Here is a 12,837-nt window from a genome sequence, read left to right on the forward strand (position 1 = left end):
CTTTATAGAATCCCTTTCCACAACTATTTGGGAAGTACAATGCCTGCTACGCAACAAAGCTAATGATCCAGAAGGGTCTGGGCAATGGTGCATTGATCCTGGCATGAGTAGTTGGGTCATCTCAGGGAAAGTGTTTCTACCTGGGGGAGAAACATGCAGAGCCATGGGAACAGTGCTGGTGGATGGTGTAATTTTTCACATACTAACCTATATAAAGATAATTTACAAAACAATTCTCACCCAGAGTTTGGATAGAGAATAGTAAGATCAGAAGAAGGTAAAAATCCTAGCTGGTCCCAGGAAAGGTTACATAAATAAAGGATAAACATCATAAAGTTGTTTAGGGTTGTCCTGTCTCTCAGTCCCCTTCCTCTCTCCACTCAATGATCAAGTTCTTAAAATTTTTTTTAATGTTTATTTTTTATATTTGAGAGAGAAACAGAGTATGAGCAGGGGAGGGGCAGAGAGAGAGGGAGGCACAGAATCCGTAGCAGGTTGTAGCCTCTGAGCTCTCAGCATAGGGCCTAACGTGACGCTCAAACTCACTAACCATAAGATCATGACCTGAGCTGAATTTGGATACTTAACCACAACTGAGCCACCCAGGCGCCCCAATGCTCAATTTCTTAATTCCATTTTTTTAAACTGCATCCATAAAAAATCCTTAAGATTTTCACTGGCAATCTGAAGCTAATCTGTTTCTCATTTTCTACACTAAACCACACTATATCATTGTAGATTCTCATGGTCTGTCCCATCCCTGCCCACACTGGTGACTTTGTATACTTCCTTCTATCCAAATCTTACAGCACCTTCAAGGTCAGATCAAATGCCACCTTCTACACTAATCTGTGATCTTGCCAATTTAAAGGAATTATTATTTATTTCTCTCCTTTGATAGTACTTTATGTCTCTCTTACCAACCGTAAGTTCATATTTGAACTTATTATAAAATTATTTGTATATATATGCTATCTCCTTTAGCAGACTATAAATTCCTCAAATATTAAAGCACCCAAAACATTCTATTACCCATAACTCATGTACACTCAAACATTCGTTGACTATATATCTATCTAATAACTTACATTAAATTTTCATTGTTGTTTTGCTAAAACACATGCAAACAGCCATCAACTTATAAATGGATTTATTCCAAAGGTTCATTTGTAACTGTTTTTCTGAAATCTATACGCATTTTCACAAAACGTTATTGTCATACACAGTATTTAGGATAACTGAAGTTGCCCTTTAGGACTTCAGTATATTATGGGTCAATTATTAATTAGGAGACATTTGAAAATGGCCTTAAGAACTTAGCTGTGATGCATAATAACACTGTTCTGATGGGAACTCTGGGGCAACAAATTCACCTTCTCTATTCCCATTTCTGGGTACCAGTGACTGACAGACTTGCTGCACTTGTTTTAAAAAAAAAATCACCTTTCTGTATAGGCTTAACAGTAAACACTCTAAAGAGTTTATGAAACAGAGATAGGTTGGTAGCAGAGGGGGCATGAAAGAAACCCTTATCAGAGCATTTAAGAATGAGAGCAAAAATGATGCATATATGGAAAACCAACCAGTACTTGTTTTAAATCTTTTAAAAATTTTTTTATGTTTTTTAATTTATTTTAGAGAGACAGAGAGAGACAGTGCGAGCAGGGGAGGGTCAGAGAGAGAGGGAGACACAGAATCCGAAGCAGGCTCCAGGCTCTGAGCTAGCAGTCAGCACAGAGCCCCACGCGGGGCTCGAACCCACGAACTGCGAGATCATGACCTGAGCCGAAGCCGGATGCTCAACCGACTGAGCCACCCAGGCGCCCCTGTTTTAAATCTTAAAACTGTCTTTTAAAAAAAATTTTTTTTTCAATGTTTATTTCTTTTTGAGACAGAGAGAGACAGAATGTGAGCAGGGGAAGGGCAGAGAGAGGGAGACACAGAATCCTTGGCAGGCTCCAGGCTGTGAGCTGTCAGCACAGAGCCTGACACAGGGATCAAACCCACAAACCGTGAGAGCATGACCTGAGCCAAAGGTGGACACTTAACCAACTGAGCCACCCAGGCACCCTGAAATCTTAAAACTGTCTTAAATTTCACATAAAATTAAAACATGAGCATTTTATATTGTAAGAAAGAAATATGGCTAAAGAAAAAGGTTTAAGTAATACTTCTAAGAAGAGGATGTTTCAACTATTCCCAAATGAGGAGAAATGAAAAAAATCAAGGCTTGCCAAATCTTTTAAGTCAAATTGTTGACATATATTCCTTTTTTTTGACATATTTTCCAAATATATGTGATTTATTTTACTCTAGAACTCCAAAGGAAAGTCTGCATGACAATCATCCACTAGAATAAAAACCTAGAAAACTAGCTACGTGACACTCCCCGCGCATGCCCAACCCCCTTAAAAGTTATAAAGAAAATGTTTGCTGGCAAGTATCTCGAATATCTTAGTTAGCTCAGAAAATCTGAGTCTAAGACTGGGTAATGTGAGAACAAAAGTACAGAGGAAACACTGAGGAAAGCAGAGATCAGATATTTCAGGATCAATAAAGTAAGGAGTTTTTAAAGAGATGAATTTCAGGTAGAAAAGTTTATATTAGAGACAGGAAATGGAAGAGGAAAAAAAGACTTTTGGGGCAAAGAGAAGGGCATGTTCAATGGAAAAAAGCAATAAGAAAGATGTTGCAGAACCGAAGGAGAACTTACACGTTTACTGAAGAAAAAATCCTTTCTATGGAAAAGTAAAAAACGAGCATGGTGAATTAAAGAGTAGATGGCAGGGAGCTCAAAGCTGACAAAAAAAGAATAAAATCTCCTGAGTTTATGAGATCATCCTGAATCCCTCTTACCTGGCAGCTGATTCTGACAAACTGAATAATACTTAAAACAGATTAAAAACCAACAGCCAAGCATCAAAAACATTTCCAAGAAATAAATTCTTTTAATCGAACTAGCAATCATAGTCACAATATTGGACTAAGTATTTCGTAAAAATGTAAGAATGTATGTTGATCATTTTAAAGTGAAAATAGACTAATTAATTTCAACATATTTGTACCGAGGAGGAGTACCCATACTGCTTCAAAGCATATGAACCTTTAAAAAATAGTTCATATATAAGAGGAATGTGAATGTGGGAAAATTACCCAACAAGTGCTATTTGTAATACTGTCATATACTCCAGGAAGAGAAGGGACAGATAAGACTACGAAAAAGGGCTGCAAGGCTGGCCAATTGCTAGTCATTTTGAAATAATGCACCTCCAAAGGCAACACTGTGACTATGTAGCTGGAATCACCACCGAGAACTTAACACCTGGGGAGAGGGGATCCAGTGATCCTAGCAAACATCAGGTCCTCAGGGCAAATGCAGAACCTCCACTGGAGTGCCATTAGGAAAAATCTCTGCATACCAATCCAATGCAGCTAAAAACAAAACAAAACAAAAAGGCAAACAAAACAAAGAAAGAACACTGGTCCAAAACACTGCTTTTAATTAACACTTCATGTACCATTTAGGTCCCTTTAGGTCTGTGTTTACTGAATTTAAAGGATTACGTGTAAATCCGTATCTCTCAGTGGGACAACACCCAAGTGTGCCAGGAATGCACACCATAAGGCCATAAAATAAATATATCACCCTGGAATGTTAATTTTAATCCACTTAAATTCATGAATAACATTTAAGTTCTTTTTTATAATAAAACAAATGAAGTAGGAGTGATTTGCCTATTACCGAGCAATACCCAACTCCTCCACTTCCTGAATACCAATCACCAACTTTTAGCCAGGCGTTCTACAGCCCCAGTACAGACAACCTGTGCTGGCCTTGGAAGAAGCTGAGCACAAACATGTGACTAGCCCTTGCTCTGGCCAGTGAGGTGTGAGCAGAAGTGGGCCTGCCGGGGGCTGAAACGCCGCAGTCTTGACCGTGAGGATGAGTGCTGCATTCTGGGACAGCAGAACAGAGGGCTGTATTCCTGTTCACTTGCCACAATCGCCAGACTGCCCCAGACTGCCCACCTTAGTACTGCCTTTATGTGACACACAAAAATACGGCCACTATTTGTTTTCCGTTATTCTCATTAAAACATAATCTTAAGTGATGAAATCCTGAAGAATGTAAAACAGGAGGCTTCCAATAAATGTCCATTACTCATGGCTGACTGAGCACTGTTTTCCGAGTATCATGCAGGTGAACAAATTCATTATTTTGTGGTGTGCAGGTACAACAATGCAAATTATTAATGTAATACTAATTTCCGGGTCATTTGGGTTGCTCTGAAACTAGAATACTCCACCGGTACTATATTATCAATCAATCCAGTACCCTGGGAACCAGGAGATGCACCTGAAAATCAAACATCAGCCCAGTGTCATCAAGTTTGAAGAAGAGCTAATATTCACGTTGTCTTACTACTTTATTTTACAGCTGAGGAAACTGAAGCAAGTCAGTAAATGAACAGGAGATGATGCAAAAACTACTCGAAGCTCCTCAGGAGAATAATGTTACCGAAATTGAGAGTGTTAATCCAAGTAGTTCACAGAAAGCCTTTTTTTTTACTTGCTCAGTGAAAAGATACGATATTGCATTATATTCTTAAAGACTACATTTTACTTACCTCTTTGCAGTGCTTTGGAAGGAAAAGAAAAACAATGACTTGCATAAAGAAATCTTAACCAATTTTGCAACTGCTAAATTTTGGTGTTTCTTATTTTCTCATTTAATTATTTTAATTTTTAATTAAATTATTTTAGTTTTAATTCCTTTAATTTTTTTCTTGCTTTAATGCATACGTATCAATCCACCTGAAGTCCTTCTAGTGGAGTTTTAAATAATGCTCCAACTGCTCCTCCCTTATTAACACATTCTCATTTAATTATGATTTGTGACAAAATCGGATGAAAAGTACATGTATCTCAAATCTCATTCTTGAATCATAAGGCCAGATTTAAGGAAAAAAAAAGGCTTTCCTCCCAACTTGCTACAGACAGCTTAGATATCAGTCCTTAAATACCCTGGATTTGACAAAACAAAACAAAAAAAGAATAAAAAATAGTCTGTGTGTCTGAGGTGACGTATAAATGATGTTACGTGGTCTGTTCATGACACAGCCCTCCTTCCCTATCATAGGCCAGAAGTGCATACTCGTCATTCTTCAGGTACTTGTGAGTATTAGTAAAGCACATAAATGGTACCACATAATAACCTGCTCAGACTACGCTCAAAATGCTGGAATGGCATTCTGTCTTATACAATGAAGATGAATCAAAACAAGTAATATTTCCTTACATATACCCAGGTACTGAATAGATAAAGTTTTTTTGTTAAGGTTTATTTATTTATTTTGAGAGAGAGAGAGAGAGAGAGAGAGAGCGAGCAAGGGAGCGGCAGTGAGAAAGGTAGAGACAGAATCCCAAGCAGGATCTGTACAGAGCCCACGCTGGGTTCAAACTCACAAACTTCAAGATCATGACCTGAGTTGAAACCAAGAGTTAGAAGCTCAACCAACTGAGCCACCCAGGCACCCTGAGGCATAGGTTTTTAGACGAAAGGCTGAATTCATTAAATTTAGGTTCTTGAGGGAAGAAATCAACCCCCTCAATTAGCCAATAAAAGACACTGAGCTGACATAAGTTAACTGTAAGCAAGAACACTGCATTATGCACAAACTGGAACATCCGCTTGTGTTCACAATAAGTTCTGTTAATTAACGAGCGTGAGTATAAAATGAAACACTGCCGGTAAAGCACTCAACACCATGCCTCTCCGTTAGTCTGCACCAGAGGACAGCCACTGACAGAATTTTCAGGACCATGCACACTTATTCCCATTCAAGAAATTCTACAATGACTTTCCTAACAATTTTTGATCAATTTCTAGAAGTTAATTTATTTGCTCAATAAATTTTCTTCTCTGCAAATATACCTTTAATTCTTCCCACAAAGTTTCCTCATTTTCATTTTTCAAGATGATTAGGATGCTTGTTATCTCTGGTGTAGTATGGAGTGGGTATTTTACACATGCTTAATTATAATAGAAACTGAACATGACTTTAATGAGCTAATAACCCAGGTTAGGAATATTAACATATAAAGACCTAAATGAAGGGGCGCGTGGGTGGCTCAGTCAGTAATATCAGACGCTTGATTTCAGCTCAGGTCATGATCTCAGGGTCATGAGAATGAATCCCTTATCAGGTTCTCTCTATCCCTCTCTTTCTGCCCCTTCCCTCTCACTCTCTCTCTTTCTCAAAATAAATAAATAAATAAATAAATATATAAATAAATAGACCTAACAAATTACCAGCGATGTGATGAGTCCCAAGAAAGCAGTACATTATCAGAATGATAATGTAAGAGGCAAACACACCATTGTTAACTATAGAAAGACCAAGCAGAGAAGTATACACACTACTTCATATTAATCAGTACAGTGTCCTGCAGATACTCAGCACTCAATACGCTTTGAATAAAACAAAGAGGGAGATCAAGGATTTTAAAAAGCAAGGATGGGACATTTTAGGCAGGTAAAGTCTTAAAAATGTATAGACCACAAATTGTAAGTTGCATGCACTCAATTCACTCCACGCATATTTATATTAGGCTTACAATATCACAACTCCAGGGATACACAGAAGATGAAATAAGGTGCCTACATCAAGAGGCTCACAGTCTTATCAGGGGAAGACAAGCAAATAATTACAATTCAACATAATGTGCTGAAATCGATTACGGAATTCAATAAAAGGGTCCTGGAACCCTCTCAGATGAAGTGGTGTAAAAATGGAGAGTCGGTTAAGCCTCCGACTTTGGCTCAGGTCAGATTTCATGTTCGTGGGTTCAAGCCCCACGTCGGGCTCTGTGCTAGCTCAGAGCCTGGAGCCTGCTTCTGGTTCTGTGTCTCCTTCTCTCTCTGCCCCTCCCCCTCTCATGCTCTGTCTCTCTCTGTATCAAAAATAAATTAAAAAAAAAAAATGGAGAGCAAAAAGGTGCCTAGGTGGCTCAGTTGGTTAAACCTCTGACTTCAGCTCAGGTCATGATATCACGGTTCATGGTGTGTTAGTGAGTTCTAGCCCTAATCAGGTTCTGCAGGGACAGTATTGAGCCTGTTTGGGATTCTCTATCTCCCTTTCTCTCTGCCCCTCTTCTGCACCCTTTCTCCTTTTCTCTCTCTTAAAATAAATAAATAATCTTAAAAATTATTTTAAAAATGGATAGCAGATCAGATGTGAGCAAATTGTGAGAAATAATATTTGATACAAGCAAGAAAGTATGCCTGACTATAAGTTTCAGGTCTTTGAACTTGATAAGTTATGTAAGGGAACCAGAGAATTTGTCGTAAGAGAAATAACTTCACAGTGCTGTAAAACTTGAAGATTAATCCATCATTGCTTTTAGGGAAGATTAGAGTCAGGAAAAGGGCACTATGACTGAAGGTTGAAGCCTGGGAAACAGGTCAATAAGCTCTGTCCTTGCTTACACATGACCTCATTATAAATTGTGAGAAGTGGGAGTGGAAATAAAATGGAACAGAAAGGGATAGACATAATATCCAAGGACGAACCATCAGTATTTGCTGAAGCCAGAAGGAAAGATACATTGGGAAAAGTTTTCAATTAGCAATAATCGCGCCTCGGATAAACCTCATTGGCTACGATACTGCCACTGCGCAAAGCTAAAGATACATTGAAAGAGTTTAAGAAATACACATTTCATTTCCAATGTGCCATGGCTTCCAAGAGTTGTCAATACAACATTAAAAAAGAATGTCTAAGTTTGCCAAAGAGATTCCTTTTCTACAGCTCTTCTACATATTATACTTGAAGTCTAAGCTTCCATCTAGAAACTAACAAAAATTATAAATGCATTCATGCATCCAACAGAGATTCACTGACTACCTACTAAGTCTATGCCAAATAATGAGCTCAGCACTATCAGAAGAAAATTAAGCTTGAGTGATTTATTTTTTTGTTGGTGAAATCATGCTTTACTCTAAAATATTGCCCTGAAGAAGCTATTTAAAGGCCAAGTATTGGTTACTCACTTAGGAAAATATGGTAACATCTTTTCTAAACCCCACAAATTTCTTTTTATTGGCATCAAGTGGAATTCCACAAAATACAGGAACTACTCCCTGATACCATATGGCTTAGCATTTGTTTTTCCCCAAGGATTCTTCTGTCTAATTGTCTCAAATATAATTCAAGGGGTTTACTTGGGTGCTTTATCATTCACCAATACTATGCAACTATTAAAACGTAAACTTACGTTATCTGTATTTCTTTCTGTCTTCTTGAACGTGAATGCCCGATCACCTAAGAGCTGCATTTGATGTTAGTGCCATAACCTTGCATCCAGACATTGTTTTTATAATTTAATATAAATAAAACTATCAGAGAAAGTGTGAGCCTGCATCTTAAGTCCTGGGCTCTTAAACTAAAATTAATACAAACTAAAACTATTAAAACAATAAGATGCAAAAAGATTCTTTTGTTTTTCTTTCAAAATCCACAGTGGTGATTTCTGATTTTGGAAAAAAAAATCCTTTGAAGTGGCAGCTGTTTCTAATTTTGTTCTGATTGAAGTGTGATACTTATCAGAGATCAAATACCTTAGAGACCTATAGATAATAATTCCCAAAAGAAAAGCACCATATTTGGCATTAAAAAAATTCTCTAAAATGCAAGAGGATAGTGTCTTTAAACAGCTAATTCCACCCTACTTATTTTTCTATGGCTTATCTATGGGCCTTTAAACAACGTGTGTTTGTTTGAAATAAATACATTTTTCTTATAAACCTACCTAATGTCAAACAGCAAACTTAAATCCTATTGCTTACAAACTAAAATAGCTATGAAAGAGAAATTTGAAATAAATGAAGTTTTATTTACTGAATTGTTGAGTGCTAGTTTATTCAGCTGTCTAGGCTGGGTGATTTATTATACAACTGCTCATTCAAGTGAAAACACAGGAGTAGAATTCAGGAAGCAAAACAGTCATAGCCTAACAAGTTGGTAAAAAGGACAGCCAAAGAATCTACTATTGCAAAGAACAAATCAATAAAATTCTAACCAAAAAAATTGTAACATCATGTTCTCTTTATATAATCTAATAGCTACTGATTACTGAGCATCTAGAATATGGTGATGGCATTAAATAATGTGCTACAATCACTCAACCAGCCTCTTTAGATGGCAAAACATCACCGTAAGATAGTTTTTCCATACATAGATGAGAAAACTGCACTCTCAGAATCCTAATATTTCAAAGATAGAAATGGCTAAACGACAAACAAAACACAACAAAAGAAAAACAAAAGAAACTTCCCCAAGGTTAATGTAAGTTGAAAAACCTCTATCATCTTCCTGCCAGTCATTACTGCATCTGACATTACAACTGTATTAAATATGTGAGGGCCGTGTTAACAACTTCAGTAAGAGGAGACTATGACCCGGCATACAGAGAGCACTAACTCCCGTATCTACCACCTCACAAACCATAATGAGCCCACTTCCTCCTCTTACTGATGTTTATTTATTTTTCCTTAATAGGAATTTCCATATACTTAAAATCTATAGGGGCACCTAGGTGGCTCAGTCAATTAAGTGTCCAACTTTGGCTCAGGTCATGATCTCGTGGTTTGTGCGTTCGAGCCCCACATCAGGCTTTGTGCTGACAGCTCAGAGCCTGAAGCCTGCTTAGGATTCTGTATCTCCCTCTCTCTCTGTTCCTCCCCAACTTTCTCTCTGTCTCTCTCTCAAAAATAAATAAATATTTAAAAAATTTTTAATATAAAGTTTCCTTTTGTTATAACATTTCAGATTCACTTTTTAAATTATCAGTTATGTTGTAATATCTTTCAGTACCCAGATAAATTTAAAAAATATAATGATTATAAACTTTTGTTTTTCTGTCAAATTGCAAGTGAAGATGAGAAGACTAATTCAGGCAATGGAGAAATTTAGAGTCTATAATTCCTTCAAGTTTAACTGCATCTGTTTTAGGTTCAAAATATCTAATAAAATCCCAGGCATTCAGGGTTGGTTTAGTATGCAAAAATACATTATTATAATCTATCACATCAATCACATAATCATAGCACAGATGCAGAGGAAATACCTGACAAAATCTAACACATTCATAATAAAACCTCTTAGTAAACTAGGACTCAAGAGGTATTTCCTCAACTGATAAACAATATTTACAAAAAACCTACACTAAAATCATACTAGAAGCATTCCGACTTAAATCAGGTACAAGGCAAGGATGTTCCCTCTCACTACTGTTTTTCAATACTGCAATGCAAGTCCTAGCTAATGTAGTAAGACAAGAAAAGGAAATTAATATATATAGATTTGGAAGGAAGAACTAAATAGTCAACAAACTAACTCCTAGAACTAATAAGTGATTATATCAAGGTTTCAGGACACAAGGTTAATATACAAAGTCAATCACTTTCCTATATACTAGCAATGAACAAGTGGAATTTGAAATTAAAAAGATAGTATTGGGAGCACCTGAGCTGAACTCTTGATTTCAGCTCAGGTCATGATCTCACAGTTGTGAGATTGAGCCCAGCATCAGGCTGCATGCAGGGTGTGAAGCCTGCTTAAGATTCTCTCTGTCCTCTCCCTCTCCCCTACCCAGTTGAAGAAGCGGTAAGAAAGAAAGAAAGAAGAAAGAAAGAAAGAAAGAAAGAAAGAAAGAAAGAAAGAAAGAAAGAAAGAAAGAAAGAGAAAGAAAAAGAAAGAAAGAAAGAAAGAAAGAAAGAAAGAAAGAAAGAGAAAGAAAAAGAAAGAAAGAAAGAAAGAAAGAAAGAAAGAAAGAAAGAAAGAAAGAAAGAAAGAAAGAGGGAGGGAGGGAGGGAGGGAGGAAGGAAGGAAGGAGGGAGGAAGGGAGGGAGGAAGGAAGGAAGGAAAAGTACCATTGAAATTCATACCTCCAAAAATGGAATGCTTAGGTATAAATCTAACAAAATACATGCAGGATCTTTGAGGACAACTACATGGTTCTAGATGAATGAAATCAAAGAGATACTAAATAAATAAAGAGATATTCCATGTTCATGGGCAGAAAGAATCAGGATTGTTAAGATCTCAGTTTTTTAAGATTCTCTCTGTCCTCTCCCTCTTCCCTACCCAGTTGAAGACATGGTAAGAAAGAAAGAAAGGAAGGAAGGAAGGAAGGAAGGAAGGAAGGAAGGAAGGAAGGAAGGACGGACTTTATCAATCTCCCAGAAAGATATCTTGTGGATATCAACAAATGATTTTAAAATTTATATGGAGAGTCTAATGACGCAGAATGATCAACATAACCTTGGGGGAGAAGAACAAGGTCGGAGGACACTATCTGACTTCAAAACTTACTGTAAAGCTATAGTAATCAAGTCAGTGTGGTACTGACAAAAGAACAAATAGTCAATGGAACAGAAAAGAGAGCCCAGAAATAGACCCCCATATAGTCAATTTGTTAAAGAACAAAGGAGTAAAGGCAGTACAAGGGGGCAAAGATGATACTGGACCAGCTGGACATCCATAGGCAAAAAACAAACAAACAAAAAAGAATCTAGAGAGAGAATTAGACCATTCACTAAAATTAACTCAAAATGGATCACAGATATAAACATAAAACACAAAATTACTAAGCTCCTAGAAATAACAAAGGAAAAAACCTAGATGACCTTGGGGATGGTGATGCCTTCTTAATACAATGACAACAGCACAATCCACGAAAGAAAGCATAGATAAACTAGACCTCAATAAAATGAAAACTTCTGCAAAAGATAATTCAAGAGAATGAAAGACAAGCCACATTATAGGAGAAAAAGCATACTTGCAAAAACATATTTGCAATGACACATCTGTTGTCCCAAACATACAAAGAGCTCTTGAAAGCTTAACAACAAGAAAACAAACAACCTGATTTAAAAATAGGCCAAAGACCTGACCCAACACCTCACCAAAGAAGATATACAAGTGACAAGCATATGAAAAAAATGTTCCACATCATATTGTATCAGGGGAAAAAACCCATAAATTTAAGTAACAAAAACGTACTTCTAGGGGCGCCTGGGTGGCTCAGTCGGTTAAGCCTCCAGCTTCGGCTCAGATCAGATCTCACATTTGTGGGTTTGAGCCCCACATCAGGCTCTGTGCTGACAGCTAGCTGAGAGCCTGGAGCCTGCTTCTGGTTCTGTGTCTCCTTCTCCTTCTCTCTCTGACCCTCCCCCTCTCATGCTCTGTCTCCCTCTGTATCAAAAATAAATAAAACATTAAAAAAAATTAAAAAAAACAAAAAACAAAAAAAACGTACTACTTTAAACCTATCAGAATGGCCAAAATCTGGAACAATGACAACACCAAATGTTAGCAAGGATGTGGAGCAACAGGAACTCTTATTCAACGCTGGTGGGAGAGCAAAATAGCACAGGGACTCTGGAAGACAAATGACATCATGGTTTCTTACAAAACTAAACATATTCTTACCATACGACCCAGAAATCACACTGCTTAGCACTTAACCAAGAGAACAAAAACTCATGTGCACACGAAATCACACATGTGGATGTTTACGGTGGCTTTATTAGTAATTGCTAAACTTGGAAGCATCTAACATGTCCTTGAGTAGGTAAGTGAATAAATAAATTGTGGTACATACAGACAATTAAATATTTTTCAGCACTAAAATGAAATGAGCTGCTGATCTCATGAAACTCATGAAAAGACACAGAGGAACTTTAATGGCAAAGTACTAAGGCAAAGACATCAATCTGAAAAGGCTACACACAATATTATCCCAACTATTTGACGTTCTGCAAAAGGCAAAACT

The 12,837-nt window shown here is 37.2% G+C and overlaps 1 protein-coding gene and 1 pseudogene across 1 annotated transcript in view; both read right to left on the reverse strand.

Annotated features, from left to right (window-relative positions):
• Positions 1 to 12,837, reverse strand: part of UGT8 (UDP glycosyltransferase 8) — an 86,640-nt gene that overhangs the window by 23,943 nt on the left and 49,860 nt on the right. The gene's annotated exons all lie outside the window — the stretch shown is intronic.
• LOC115302921 lies at positions 7,561 to 7,686 on the reverse strand (annotated as a pseudogene).

This window comes from Suricata suricatta, chromosome 1, assembly GCF_006229205.1.
Source record: "Suricata suricatta isolate VVHF042 chromosome 1, meerkat_22Aug2017_6uvM2_HiC, whole genome shotgun sequence".
Classification (NCBI taxonomy): Eukaryota; Metazoa; Chordata; class Mammalia; order Carnivora; family Herpestidae; genus Suricata; species Suricata suricatta.